Source organism: Lissotriton vulgaris, chromosome 11 (assembly GCF_964263255.1).
Source record: "Lissotriton vulgaris chromosome 11, aLisVul1.2, whole genome shotgun sequence".
NCBI lineage: Eukaryota > Metazoa > Chordata > Amphibia > Caudata > Salamandridae > Lissotriton > Lissotriton vulgaris.
In genome coordinates this window covers 512,003,486-512,017,749 of record NC_141699.1, presented here as the reverse complement: position 1 = coordinate 512,017,749, position 14,264 = coordinate 512,003,486, and the positions used below count along the sequence as shown (strand labels likewise).

The 14,264-nt window shown below is 45.7% G+C and overlaps 1 protein-coding gene across 1 annotated transcript in view; it reads left to right on the top strand.

The window, feature by feature from the left end:
- The first annotated feature begins 305 nt into the window (after positions 1-305).
- ADD2 (adducin 2) overlaps positions 306-14,264 on the top strand; it is a 440,390-nt gene continuing 426,431 nt past the window's right edge. The window contains exon 1 of the mRNA XM_086943577.1: positions 306-431. The gene's annotated coding sequence lies outside the window, so the exon portion shown is untranslated. The remainder of the gene's footprint in view (positions 432-14,264) is intronic.

Here is a 14,264-nt window from a genome sequence, read left to right as displayed (position 1 = left end):
CATAGTTTGCTGTGGAATATATTGTATGTGTTATGCAGTGCATGTTCGATAAAAAGCAGTCACCCAAGGCTTACGTTTGAAATGTGATTTTAAATATTATGGATTGTGTAGTAAAATGACAATTCCATCATCTTCCGTGTAGGCTTCGGAAGCCTTTTACCTCAGCATCCGAGATGCTGCTTCGTATTCCCGGAGCCAGCCTGCTGGGAATAGCTTGATGACTGGATTGGTGGTGTTGGGCGGGGGAGGAGGAGGCGAGCCCTGTACCGTTGCGTTCAGCCTTTTGTTTGCCAACGCCCAGCAGCAGTCGGGCCGCACCGGGAGAGGTGTTTCCTTCTGGAATGTGTGAAGATTCAGCGACATCGCAATTATGGAAATACAGTAGACCCTGTATTTGGGGGAGAATAAGCCTGGCCCCGGCCTTCCGCCAGGTATGCAAACTCGGCAACTGCACTGCGTACGTTTCGATATATTGCGCGTGGGCGTTTGAACGTTCATCTTTTTTGTGGATAACGCAAATGTTTTGCGGGGATAGAGTAATCGTATAAATTCGTTGCGAGGTGGAATGGGGTCTTTTCATTAAACGTAAAAGGGCATCTGTGAAATGTGCACATTGTGTTGAGAGTGCGGTGGCGATTGAAGCTCCATCTGCGTTGGTGGTATCGCTTGTCGGCTCCCTTTTATTCTGCTAATGGTGGTGGACATCATTTGTACAGTAATGCCTCTTTTGTGCAAGTGCCACGGTTGATCCTGCCTGCAGGCCTTCTGGGCGACCACCAGTGGGCGCGCGTTACCGTGTTTATGTCTGTAAAATCGTCGTCCCTCTTGGCCATCTCGCTTTGACATGGGATTTAATCCCTTTGGAAACCGGCAAAACGACAGTAAACCCTCTGGCCGTCGGCCTGCCGCTCCCGGAGCCAGGGACAGTGGGCGAGGCGGCGAGGGAGGCCGGGCGGTACCAGAGCTACCAGATGAGCGCAGGGAAGCATGCAGCCGTGGGTGGAGGCGGACTTTAAGGACCGTCCATCCTCGTGTGCAGCAGGACTAGGTTTCGCGGATTCCCCGAGGTTTAAAGGGCCGTGCACAGTGAACGGGCACCTGCAATGGCTCCTCCTGGGAGCAGCAGCATGATGAAATGTGTTTGTGTGGAGCGCGGCTGTGCATGTTGTGATCATGCCTGGTGTGTTTACATCAGAGATCAAATGGCAATAAACCGTGCCACCCCCCCCCCCCCCCCCCCCCCCACCCCCCGACCGATGCTCATCGTTGTGCTGCGAAAGGATGCTGCACTCACACGTTATCTCAATTAGTAGTAGCGCCCTAAGTTTCCCATCAGATGACAACAGTGCTATAGATTATGTTTTTTTTTTACCATGGCCGTGAATGTGATTGCATTTGCAGAGCGTGCTATTCACATGCCAGCAATCATCTTCTCATTCTGGAGGCAGAGACGTTTTAGGGCATTGGCAAAATGAGAAATTGCCCAGTCCCCGCCTCTGTCTTTTTATCTAGCTCAGCCTCTCTCCATCTCAACCTACCATTACGTCTAACTAGGTCTCTCTAGTCAATATAATCTGAAGGATTTTCGTGCCCTGGAGAAGATTTATTTGAGTTATTTTTATATGAGACTTAGTTTCGGAAAGTTTAACATATAATTCAAAATTGTTTCCCACACAAGGTCTTAAAATAGCAGAAAATGGGAAATAAAATGCAAAGTTTCCTACTGTTGAGATGCCTCAGCTGAAGTCGAAGGGAGTCTCAGGGGTTGTGAAGCTGATTGAGGGATTGACAGCTAACCAAGCAACCAACCTTCTTGCCAGGGTGCCTGCTGCCTGAAAGAAATGTAAATGTTTTCAATTGGTTAATCTGCAATTGTAAAGCTGCTTGGAAGCCAGTATTGGCTTTAATTGTCAGACAATTGAAGCTACCTAATGACAGATTTATTCTTTTTTTGTCCGGTATTATTAGGGTGTTGTCAGCTCGTCTGTGGAATGCATTCTTTTAATGGATAGTTATAAACATCTTTGCACTACGAACTGGCTGCATATTACAAAAATGTATATTTTGGAAGTCCTTTTTTTCATCTTAAGCCTAATTCATTTTGAAAATGTTGTGGCAACCAACCTTTTGCTGTGTATAATAGGTATTTAAAACAATTACTTACTGTTAGAAATTGGGGGTCTCTAGCTGGCAGGTTGTTACCCTGTCCAAGTAGGGACCCTTCTTCCTAGTCAGGATAAGGGGGAATACACTTTTAAAATAACCCCTGCTCACCCCCTTGTCACTTTGCACGAGCAGTCAGTCTTATCTCAAAGACAGTGTATAAAGCATTTGCACATAACCTGAAGTAATACAGTGAAAAGACTACAAAAGGACACCACACTAGTTAAAAAAATATCCAATATTTTATCTGTGCAAAACAAGACCAAAAAAAATAAAAATCCACCATACAGTTCTTAGAATTATCACTAAGCAAAATAGACTTAAAAATACAGTTCTTTTACGTTGATAGTTCTGTCCGAAACTATCACAGTGTAGTGAACAACCAGCCCAAACTGTTCTTGCTGACCGCAGCGTTGCAGGCCAGCTATGGTGTCGGGAAGACCCGCAAACAGTACTTTTAGAAATGCAGGGGGTTGGTGACCTCGCGACGAGCCTTGTAGAGCTTGCATCGGCAGGCGTCTGTTCCGGAAGTCATGCAGGAGTCGTCAGACCCTTGATGTGTCACACATTGCAGAACGAACTCCGTACAGTTGAAGTCAGGCGTGCAGGCGTCGGCTGGCATTGGGGCTGCAGTGCCAAGTGCAGCAGTGCAGCATGCAGTGTCCTCAGGTCGCGTTGCAGGAAATGGCTCAGTGGCGGTCATGCAGCGGCATCGGTGAGACTAGGGCTGCGATATGAGGTGAAGCGAGGCAGTGTGAAGTGCGGTGCCCACAGATCAAAGGGCAAGCAGTGGCTCAGTGTCGGCGTCAGTGAGACCAGTGTTGCGGTGCGGCGCTGCCCTCTGTGGTGCCTTCAGGACAGGGAGCCAACAGCGGCGTCGTTGATGGCATTGGATTGCTTTTTCATCTGCTGCAGCACAAAACACGCAGTTCCCAGTGCTTGTAGCAGATGAACTTGAAGTCTTTGCTGTTCCTGAGACTTCTTGAACACGGGACAAGCTCCAACTCAAGCCTAATTCATTTTGAAAATTTTGTGGCAACCAACCTTTTGCTGTGTATAATAGGTATTTAAAACAATTACTTACTGTTAGAAATTGGGGGTCTCTAGCTGGCAGGTTGTTACCCTGTCCAAGTAGGGACCCGTCTTCCTAGTCAGGATAAGGGGGAATACACTTTTAAAATAACCCCTGCTCACCCCCTTGTCACTTTGCACGAGCAGTCAGTCTTATCTCAGAGACAGTGTATAAAGCATTTGCACATAACCAGAAGTAATACAGTGAAAAGACTACAAAAGGACACCACACTAGTTAAAAAAAAATATCCAATATTTTATCTGTGCAAAACAAGACCAAAAAAAATAAAAATCCACCATACAGTTCTTAGAATTATCACTAAGCAAAATAGACTTAAAAATACAGTTCTTTTACGTTGATAGTTCTGTCCGAAACTATCACAGTGTAATGAACAACCAGCCCAAACTGTTCTTGCTGACCGCAGCGTTGCAGGCCAGCTATGGTGTCGGGAAGACCCGCAAACAGTACTTTTAGAAATGCAGGACGTTGGTGACCTCGCTACGAGCCTTGTAGAGCTTGCATCGGCAGGCGTCTGTTCCGGAAGTCATGCAGGAGTCGTCAGACCCTTGAAGTGTCACACGTTGAAGATCGAACTCCGTACAGTTGAAGTCAGGCGTGCAGGCGTCGGCTGGCATTGGGGCTGAAGTGCCAAGTGCAGGAGTGCAGCATGCAGTGTCCTCAGGTCGCGTTGCAGGCAATGGCTCAGTGGCGGTCATGCAGCGGCATCGGTGAGACTAGGGCTGCGATATGAGGTGAAGCGAGGCAGTGTGAAGTGCGGTGCCCACAGATCAAAGGGCAAGCAGTGGCTCAGTGTCGGCGTCAGTGAGACCAGTGTTGCGGTGCGGCGCTGCCCTCTGTGGTGCCTTCAGGACAGGGAGCCAACAGCGGCGTCGTTGATGGCATTGGATTGCTTTTTCATCTGCTGCAGCACAAAACACGCAGTTCCCAGTGCTTGTAGCAGATGAACTTGAAGTCTTTGCTGTTCCTGAGACTTCTTGAACACGGGACAAGCTCAAACTCAAGCCCTTGGAGAAACTCAAACAAAAATGTTGCAGTCCTTTCTCTGCCCAAGACAGAAGCAGCCACTGCAGGCCAACACAGCAAAGTGGCAGTTCCTCCTCAATGCTTCTCCAACTTTTCTTTTTGGCAGGTTCCTTGATACAAAAGAATTCTAACGTTCTGGGGTCATGCCCAACATTTATACCACATTTCCTCTTTGCGTCAAGGGTCTCTTAGCCCAGTCCAAACCAGTCCTGCCCTTTCTGGCCTAGCCTCACAACAGGAGGTGGAGACAGCATTGTGCAGAGGAGACACTGCCTATTCAGGTACTAGTGAACACTCCTCTCACCACTCTAAATGCACACCAGGCCGATTCATCCCAACTATGAGTCACCCAGGAAAGGCAGGGCACACCTCAACCCCCCTTGTGGCTGTCTATAGTGACTGCACACCCCTGCCCCGGTCACTTCAAATCCAGTCAATACATAAACCAGCAGAGGCATACAGAATGGTTAAACAAGAAAATGGCTACTTTCTAAAAGTGGCGTTTTCAAACGCACATTTTAAAAGCCATTGCCCTAAAAAATGTGTTATTAAATTCTAAGTTCAGAGAGCCTATACTCAATTTCTCTATCTTGTCTTAATGGAAAGTTATACTTGTATGATGTTACAAAGCAACTCTCATGTTGGCTTACTTATGGGACAGATAGCCTTTCAATAGTGAAAAACAAAATTAGCAGTATTTCACTATCAGGACCTGTCACACATACCAGACATGTCCTACCTTTCACATACGCGGCACCCTGCCCATGGTTGTTCCTAGGGCCTACCTGAGGGGTGACTTGCATGTAAGAAAAGGGAAGGTTAGGGCCTTGCAAGTAGGTGTAATTGCCAGGTCGACACAGCAGTAAAAACTGCACGCTGACGCTGTAGTGGCAGGTCTGAGAACCCTTTGAAAGGTTGCCTGTGTGGGTGGCACAATCAGTGCTGCAAGCCCACTAGCAGCATTTGATTTACAGGACCTGGCAATCCACTGTGCACTGTACTAGGGACTTAGTAGTAAATCAAATAAGCCAAAACATGGAAACACCAATCCATAAACACAATTTACAGTAGAAGTACTTGCACATTAACACTGAAAAGCATTGAGAAAGTGTTCAGAGGCAATAAACCAAAAAAATGAAGTCCAACATACCATTAAAAACAGGAGACCAGAAAGCAAAAAGACAGGAGAACCGCGCCAAAAGATGCCGGATCTAACACATATATTGCCAGTGCTTTCTGTTGCAGTCTGGGACCTCATAGCACTAAAAATATACAAATCAATATTCTCCACTGCACCAACCAGGATTCCATTCTGTGGTTCTCTGGTTACACACAGTCATCAGCAGTAATAAAAAAATAACTAAAAAGAGCTGTAGTAGGCTGTCCACGACTGCACAAGTGTTCGTATACAATATCTCAATGCTACTGCTCCCAGAGAGCCCTTCTGCTCTTGGACCCCATAATCTGCACAGAAAAATATAAAGTGAGGAGACCTATTAAAATTTAGGTAGACTGAGAATGTTTATTGAAAATAGGAAATCACAACATCAAATAACTGAGTAGTCCATCAAGTTAAATGAGTGTTTCCTCCATGTCGATGTTTTGTAGTTCAAGAATTAACTTTGCAGAAGACTCATCTTCACGACTCCCGTGTATTTGTGGACTGATTGAAGAACCGCTCATTTAACTTAATGGACTACTCAATTTATTTGACTATGTGATTTCCTATTTTCAATATAAATTCTCACACTATCTAGATGCCTTAGTGTCATTTTGATAACGCTTCTCGCTTTATATTTATCCGCAGTGATCACATTAACCATTAGAGGTTTCATAACATAAAATAGCATGTTTCCCATTGATTAGTTTAACTCGCATCTATTTTTCTTTTAAAGTGTGCATTATTGCGTATTAAGTTACCTAGAGGAGAAAGACCAACAAAGTAGTTGCTCACTGATCACAGTTACAGTGCTTTTCTTTTAATGCGCTTCGACCGCCGGTTCTACCTACACATTTCCCATGTTTCAAATATATTGCTGTTCTTCTTGCATCCCTTTTTATCCAAATACTTTTGTTGGCAACAAGTAAATGTCCGTTCTTCAATTGTGTCTCACTTGTTTCTCTGTGCTAAGGGACACCAACGCATGATAGTTTTATTGCATCAACATTAGTATTTCCTTGTGTTTTCCATATTTCCCAAAGCCTCTGATTTTCCAGGCAGCATTTCAGAAAGAATTTTGCAGCCCCTCTTTTTTTCTGAGGTAGCTGAAGCTTTCATTCAACCTGTGAGAGCTGCGTGTTAAGTAAACTATTCATTTTTGGTCCTGAATCCTTTCACCACCAGTGGGCTTCACACAATTAAACTAGACAAAACAAATAGACTTTGGAACAGATTTTGACTGGCTCCTAGTTAGGTAACATAGATGTTTTGATCAGGCCTTATTAAAGGCACCATATTGCTTAAATTCTTCAATTGAGCATATATGAGAATATATGAGACAAAGCAACATGTCCCTACATATATTGTTGGATTTTACCACTATGTCGACCTAGATCTACAGCCTCAGAACCATGTACCTTGTGTGTCAACTTGGACTTCCAATCTCGGTAGAAGCACACTCTTTACCTACTGCTGCCCACTAAAACTTTCACGTCTCATTCAGAAATTACATATTGCCAGGCTTAGACACTGACACACTGGCTCACTCTGGTATCTTAAGGGATGCTAGACCTGAGGCCTAGCCTCATGTTTGAATTTTGCCTTATTGTGAGCTACCAACAACTATGTTAATCTATGTAAATCCTAGAGATGTTGAGGCCCAGGAGTTTAAGATGCTGCTTTCTCTAGGGTTCAAGTGCATTTTTTGTACAATACAGTCTAGGTTTTCTTTACAGATGCCATGGCATGTTTGTAAGGAAAAGATCAAATGCAACTGAGACATGCATCTGCAAAGCCAACAGGTCTGTCTTTAATGTGCCATTGATGTAAAGACAGGAGTTAACAAATGCTCTTTACATGTGTGGCCAGCACAATTGAAGTTTATAACTTTGCCACTGCTAGAAGGAAGTTGTTTTCTGTATATAAAGCATACAAGAGATAAACCATTTAATGTGCCAAATCATGTGAAGACCGAGTCTACTTTCACATGTAAAGTAATCCCTACTGCCATTCCAAAGGAAGCACTACCTGAAAGGGGAATAACACACCAAATAGCTTGTAGCCTGAAACAAGAGAGAACTACTTCTCTGGGTGGAGACAGAACCCAGCTTGTATTTTAACGAATTGGTAGCAGTAGATATGGTGAGAGCTGAGCAGTCTAGCCAGGCTTAAACATTAAATAGTGCTGAAAGGTACATGAATATGAGCAACTGCTTTAAAACCACGTCTTAAGGCTGTTATATAAATTTTTATGCAATGCTTCTTTGTTAATGTACAAGTTCCTGCAACAAACAACAAACAACTTGAAAATTGCTATGGCTTAACTATGGATGTATGACGTTACAACGCATACTTTTACCACGCATGCCTTTACAACGCGGTATTTACAACGAAAACATTTACAACGCACAGTGCTTTGGGGTGCTGGATAGTGAATAGTTTAATTTACTATTCCAACTCCAGTCCCCGTGGACACTAGGAAAGGTGTTGGATAGTAAATTAAACTTATTCCCTATCCTAGAGCGCCCCCCAGCGCAATGCGTTGTAATGGTTTTCGTTGTAAATACCGCGTTGTAAAGGCACTTCGTTGTAAAAGTTGCGTCGTAAAGGATGTTTCCCCTTAACTATACCACAATACATATTAAACAATTCCACATGCACAGCTCGTGAACCGGATGAGCAAAAGAAAACCATAACTTATTGGCATTTGTTGCACAAGTTTGAAAGTTTGTGCACCACGTTATACTAGATAAATAAATCGGTGCTGGGCCTCTCTGGCAGAGGTGCTTGTATGTTATGTTATGTTATCACATTTTATAAAGCGACACTGCTGCCTCAGCAAAGAGGCGTCCCGACGCAGACAGCAGTGAGAAACAACCAGGGGTGCTGCAGAAAGGTCTACAACAGAGGAAAGAGGTGTGTTTTGACTATCTTCTGGAAAGCTAGGTAGTTGGTCAAACTGCGGATCTGTACCGGAAGCGAGTTCCAGAGTTTTGCTGCCATAGTATGAAATGAGCGCCCCCCTATGCGTACCCTCCTTACCCGGGGAACCACTACCAGGTTTTGCCCCAATGAACGGAGTTGGCGTGTAGGTAGATATGGCAGCAGCAGCAGGTCGGCCATGATTCCTGGAGTCAAAAAAAGGAACAAGGATACCCTGAAAGTCTGATGGGGCCAAGGGTGGACATAAAAAACAGTGGTCCCATACAAGGTAAATAGTTACAATATCACAATTTTACAATCAACACTGGGATTTACAAGTGTATCAAATGGAAAAATAGAAATATTTATTAACAATTAACTTCAATGCACAGATTATTATACAGAAAGGTGAGTGAGCAGGACGTGACAGGGTAATGGGAAATCAGCCGATTTCCTTACCGCAGGAAAGTGACCTAAAAAGTGACTTTCCAATTTGTGAAAATGTAGATAAGCAAAAAGTCACAATCAAATTTACATCTCATACTCCACAATTCAATACAAATTACAGTATAGAGTTGAAGAGGTATGTGTCGATGACGTTTCTATCCCAGCTAGGTACTGGGATCTTATCAGGACTAAGTGATGAAAGAAGTGCCTGGGAAGTTGCTGTGAAAATGAGTCGCAAAGGGTCTGGGCAGATCCCAAATGGTAGAGGAATGGAGAGGCGGGGGGCCAGAGGGGTGACCGTGGCGGGGATGCGCCTGCACAGGCGGCAGGAGGTGATGTCCCGTCCGGGACTAATTGGGCAGAATTGCAGAAAGGTCGGTATAATTGCAAGCCTCAATGGGTGGCAGATGAACGGCGGAGAAGAGAAGGTAGTGTCCCGTCCGGACCCGCGGGAGGGGGAGGGCAAATTATCGGCGGTGATGAGAGGATCAAGGTCTGACAAGGCGATATGTCGGAGTCCTGTGCGCTCTGGCCAAAAAGGTGGAGCAGAAGTTGCTTTGTGTAGTCACCGCACTCAGTGATACTCTTATCACCGAGTGCTTTGACTACATGAAGTACATGAAGCAATTATCACCACCGATAATTCCACCCCCCCCCCCCCCCCCCCCCCCCGGTCCCGGACGGGACACTACCTTCTCTTACTCTCTGCCGCTCATCTGCCGCCTATTGAGGCTTGCAATTATACCAACCTTTCGGAAATTCTGCCCAATTAGTCCCGAACGGGACATCACCTCCTGCTGCCTGTGCAGGCACATCCAAACCGCGATCACCCCTCTGGCCCTCCGCCGCTCCATTCCTCTACCATTCGGGATCCGCCTGGACCCTTTGCGACTCATTTTCACAGCAACTTCCCAGGCACTTGTTTCATCACTTAGTCCTGATAAGGTCCCAATACCTAGCTGGGATCAAAACGTCGTCAACACATACATCTTCAACTCTAAACTGTAATTTCTATCGAATTGTGGAGTATGAAATGTAAATTTATTGTGACTTTTTGCTTCTTTACATTTTCACAAATTGAAAAGTCACTTTTTAAGTCACTTGCCTGCGGTAAGGAAGTCGGCTGATTTCCCATTACCCTGTCACGTCCTGCTCACTCACCTTTCTGTATAATAATATGTGCGTTGAATTTAATTGTTAATAAATATTTCTGTTTTTCCATTTGATACTCTCGTAAATCCCAGTTTGGATTGTAAAATTGTGATATTGTAACTATTTACCTTGTATGGGACCACTGTTTTTCTTAGCAAGATTCCTGGAGTGGCATGTTCTAAAATCTTGAAGGCCAAGCAGAAAGCCTTAAACTCAATCTGCCTGGCCACCAGCAACCAATGGAGTCAGCGAATTACATTTGACACAGAACAAGCTCTCCGGAGACCAAGAAGAATTCTGGCAGCTGCATTTTGGACCCTCTGAAGTCTCAAAATGTCTGCCTTGTTTGAGTCTAGATATAGTTAGTTGGCATAATCCAGTCTCAACAAAATCAAGGCCTGGATGATGACTTGCCATGTTGGTGCATCAAAAAAACCCAATAAAAGTCTGAGCCCTCGCAGTAGCCCAAAGCATGTCCCAGGCACCTTCTTTGTTTGGACTTGGAAACTAAGGGCCGAGTCCATCCACACCTCAATATTCTTTATCACCTGCTGGGAGGGGGCATCACCAAGGGTATTGGGCCACCAGTGCTCGATCCAGAGCCTGGGGTCATTCCCTACCAACAACACCTCAGACTTGTTAGCATTAAGCTGGAGACAATTGGCAGTCATCCACCTGGCGACAGCCGCTAGATCGCTCCGAAACATGGGAGCGCCCGCTTGGGGTCGTCTGAGAGTGCCACTACCAACTATGTCGTCGGTGGAGTAGGAGACCATAGTCAGACCTCTACTCTTGGCTACCAGCGCCAAGGGTTGGAAGTACAGGGTAAACAGCAATGGGCTCAGGGAGGAGCCCTGTGGCACCCCTTGTTTGATGTTGTGAACACCGCAGTTGAAAGGGGGGGCCGTCACCTGAAACGTCCTCCCTGCAAGAAACGAGGAGAGCCACTCTAGAGCAGCGCCCACTATTCGTACCTCCCCCAGACATTGCAGCAAGATGGAATGGAAAACCGTATCGAATGCCACACTTAGGTCCAGTAATATCAGTACCGAAGTGCGCCCGGCATCTAGTGCAGTCCGAAGATGTTCGGTCACAGCCAGGAGCACTGACTCCGTGCTGTGGCCAGGATGGAAACCATTCTGGGAGGGGTCTAAGATGTTTTTGATGTTCAGGAAATCTGTTAGTAAGGAGTTAATGTAGGCCTCATTGATCTTAGATGCCCATGGCAGGAGGGAAATATGGCGGAAATTCTCTGGCTTAGATGAATCCAGGGTGGGTTTTTTGAGCAGCGGTACCACCTTGACCTGTTTCCATGCCCTGGGAACAACCGCCGTGGCAAGAGACCTATTGATCACCTGGCCCAAAGGTGCCAAGAGCACAGGTAGAATTTTCCTGAATTGATCGGGCTTGAGAGGGTCAGCAGGAGAGCCAGATTTAATTTTTCTGCACAGTGAAAGCAACTGATCTTGAGAGACTGGGGGAAAGGCTTCCAAGATGCGGGTAGTGCAGGGACTAGGTCCAGCACATAAGCCTGCTTGGACCGACGGAAAAGACTTGCAAATATTTTCCTCCTTCCTAATGAAGAAGGTGGCAAGGTCCTCACACTGCTGATCCGACGTGATGAGAGGTGCTGTAGAGGAATTTTGGGATTTAAGGTCTGTGAGTATTGAGAAGATACTCTTCTCTGGGTTGAAACTCTCTCGACTTTTATGTGCATGGAAAGTTGCCCTATGCGTTTCTCTGGATGCAAACCCAGTTCACAAGCGTGTTTGCCATAAGCTATGATAAGCAGAAAATTACAAACAGGTATTTTGCATCCATTGTACTCTACTAGCGAACCAGGTGAGAAAGCTCGTCCACCCATGGTGACTTTGTCACACTATGGGCAGGACAACAGGCATGCCTCAGACGATTGGAGGCATTGTCCCAGAACATATCTCTTTAGATGGTTTTTTATATATCCTGGTATCGTCCCATACAGGGCCTTATGTGCAATACATAGACCCTTAAACCTAGTCCTCTGTTTAATTGGGAGCCAATGCAATTGTTGCAGCAGTGGTGTAGCATGTGATCGCATTGGAAGCTTAAAAATCAGTCTTGCCACCTGGTTCATTACTGCTTGAAACTTTCCTAACAGCTTGTCCTGGAACCAAATATATAGTGCATTTCTGTAGACCAGTCGAGAAACAATCAGTGCCGTCGCCACCGTTCACATATTGAAAAGGATAGGAGAGGTACCAATTTCCGAAGCTGCCTCAGAAGGCTCACACAATTTCCTACCACTGTCATCACCTGCACGGTCAATGCCAGCTTACTGTCCAACTTAACTCCTAAGCTCTTCACGACAGGCACCGGTGTTGGTGTGGTGCCTAGCTCTTATGGCCAAAAAACATTTGACCAGGGGTTGCCACCGTGGTGATTACTAGAACCTCGGTCTTATCTGGGTTTACTTTAAACGAGTTAACAGTCATCCAATTCAATGTAAATATAAGGATGTTCTGTGCTCTAGACTGTGCTTGAATAGAATTATCGATCTGAAGGACCAATTGGGTGTCGTCTACATAATTAAACACTTGACAGTCTATTTATGCTAGTGCCGCCACCAGTGGCTGGAGGGAGATATTAAAAAACAGGGGGTACAAAGCTGAACCCTGGGGGACTCCACAGGACAGTGCTCCTTTACTAGACACACAGCCACCCAGCTGAACCTTTTGTGTTTGATCCTTCAGGAAGGAGGAGCTCCACTGAAGCGCCCCACCTGCAATTTCCCACTTCTGAATACGGTTTAGCAACTGTGCATGGTCCACTGTGTCAAACGCGGCTGTGAGAGCCAGTAAGATCAGCGCTGAAGGCTAATTCTTATCAGCCGCTAACCCAAGCTCATCTGGTACTAAGAGCATCACCATATCTATACTATGGTGAGCCCTGAAACATGCCTGCCGCGCATGAAGCAGCTGATGTGCACCTATAAATAGAGAGCGGGTTCTGAGCACATGTTCTGTCACTACGTTTGCTAGAAAGGGGAGCCAAATATTGGCCGATAGTTCTTCATCTTTTTAAGATCTGCCCCTGGTGCTCATGATAGCTCTTTGGTGCCTAAATACGTAATGTGTGTCAGCTCTGTAAACACTCACTGTGTAGTAGTCTGAATTGGGTAGGTGGATAATAATATAACAAGGACATCTTAAAACATAACAGGTGGTGTGTGATAAAGTCAGAGCTTTCCCCTGGTCTCCCCGCCTAATGCGTCCTTTGCACTGTCGCATATGAGGGGAAGTCTAGCATGTGTCAGACGAGTAGTATTGGGAAGTGTGTGTTCATGTTTGCTGCCTACTGTCTCAGTTCCACTCCCCTTTCAGTATCTTCCCCCTTCTTCTGATATATACACCTATTCAGTAGCATTAATCGAGGATGGAGCCTCCATGTTGGTATTTTGAATGTTTAGTAACTCAGCTAACATAGTGTCCCAACTTGCGGCAAATGGGGTTCTGCGAATACCCAGGGTATCCTCTCGGGCAAGTGCAATACTCTCAGCCTTGGCCCACGACAGCATGGAGCACCACCATGCTATTATATGAGGGGGATCAGGCGCGTTCCATCTCCTGGTGACCTGTCTCTTAGCTTCCACAAAACCCAGAACTAGGAACCTGGAAGTCACTTTGTGATTTCGGCTTCTACAATAGAGATGTAAAATGTAGGTCTTCCATTCAAATGGAAGTGTGCGGTTCGTGCATTGGGTAAGAGTGTCAGTTACTTCCCTCCAGTACCTGTGTAGGCTGGGGCATTCCCGTAACATGTGTAATAGATCTGCACCAATCAGGTGGCAACGGGGACAAGCACGGTCTACACAGCCAAAGTATTGATTAATTTTAGAGGGTGTGAGATATGCTCTCTGTGTATGGTAATCCTGTATTTGGAATAGGCATTAATTCCTGGATATTTGTACTGGGCTCTCCAGTACTGAAGCCCACTCGGGATCCGTGAGCGGGCAGTGCATGTCTCCCTCCCAGTAAAGTCGAAGCTGTGCCAATGTAATTGCAGTATGTTGTCTTAGTGAGGCAGCGAATCACCGCGTGAGATGTTCACCATGTCCGATTATGTGTCAATACTGTATTGTAAGTTGAGTTGGGGGTTCATTGGTTAAGTTCCCCCACTTGAAGGCAAGGGTAGCCAGGATTGAGCAGTGCAGTAGGAACTGACCTGGAGGCAACTTGTCGTCTTCTACTAGTGTGACATATGGAATTAGGACACCCTCCCAATATAGGTCTCCCATATCCTGAATCCCATCCTCCGACCAGCTCTGTA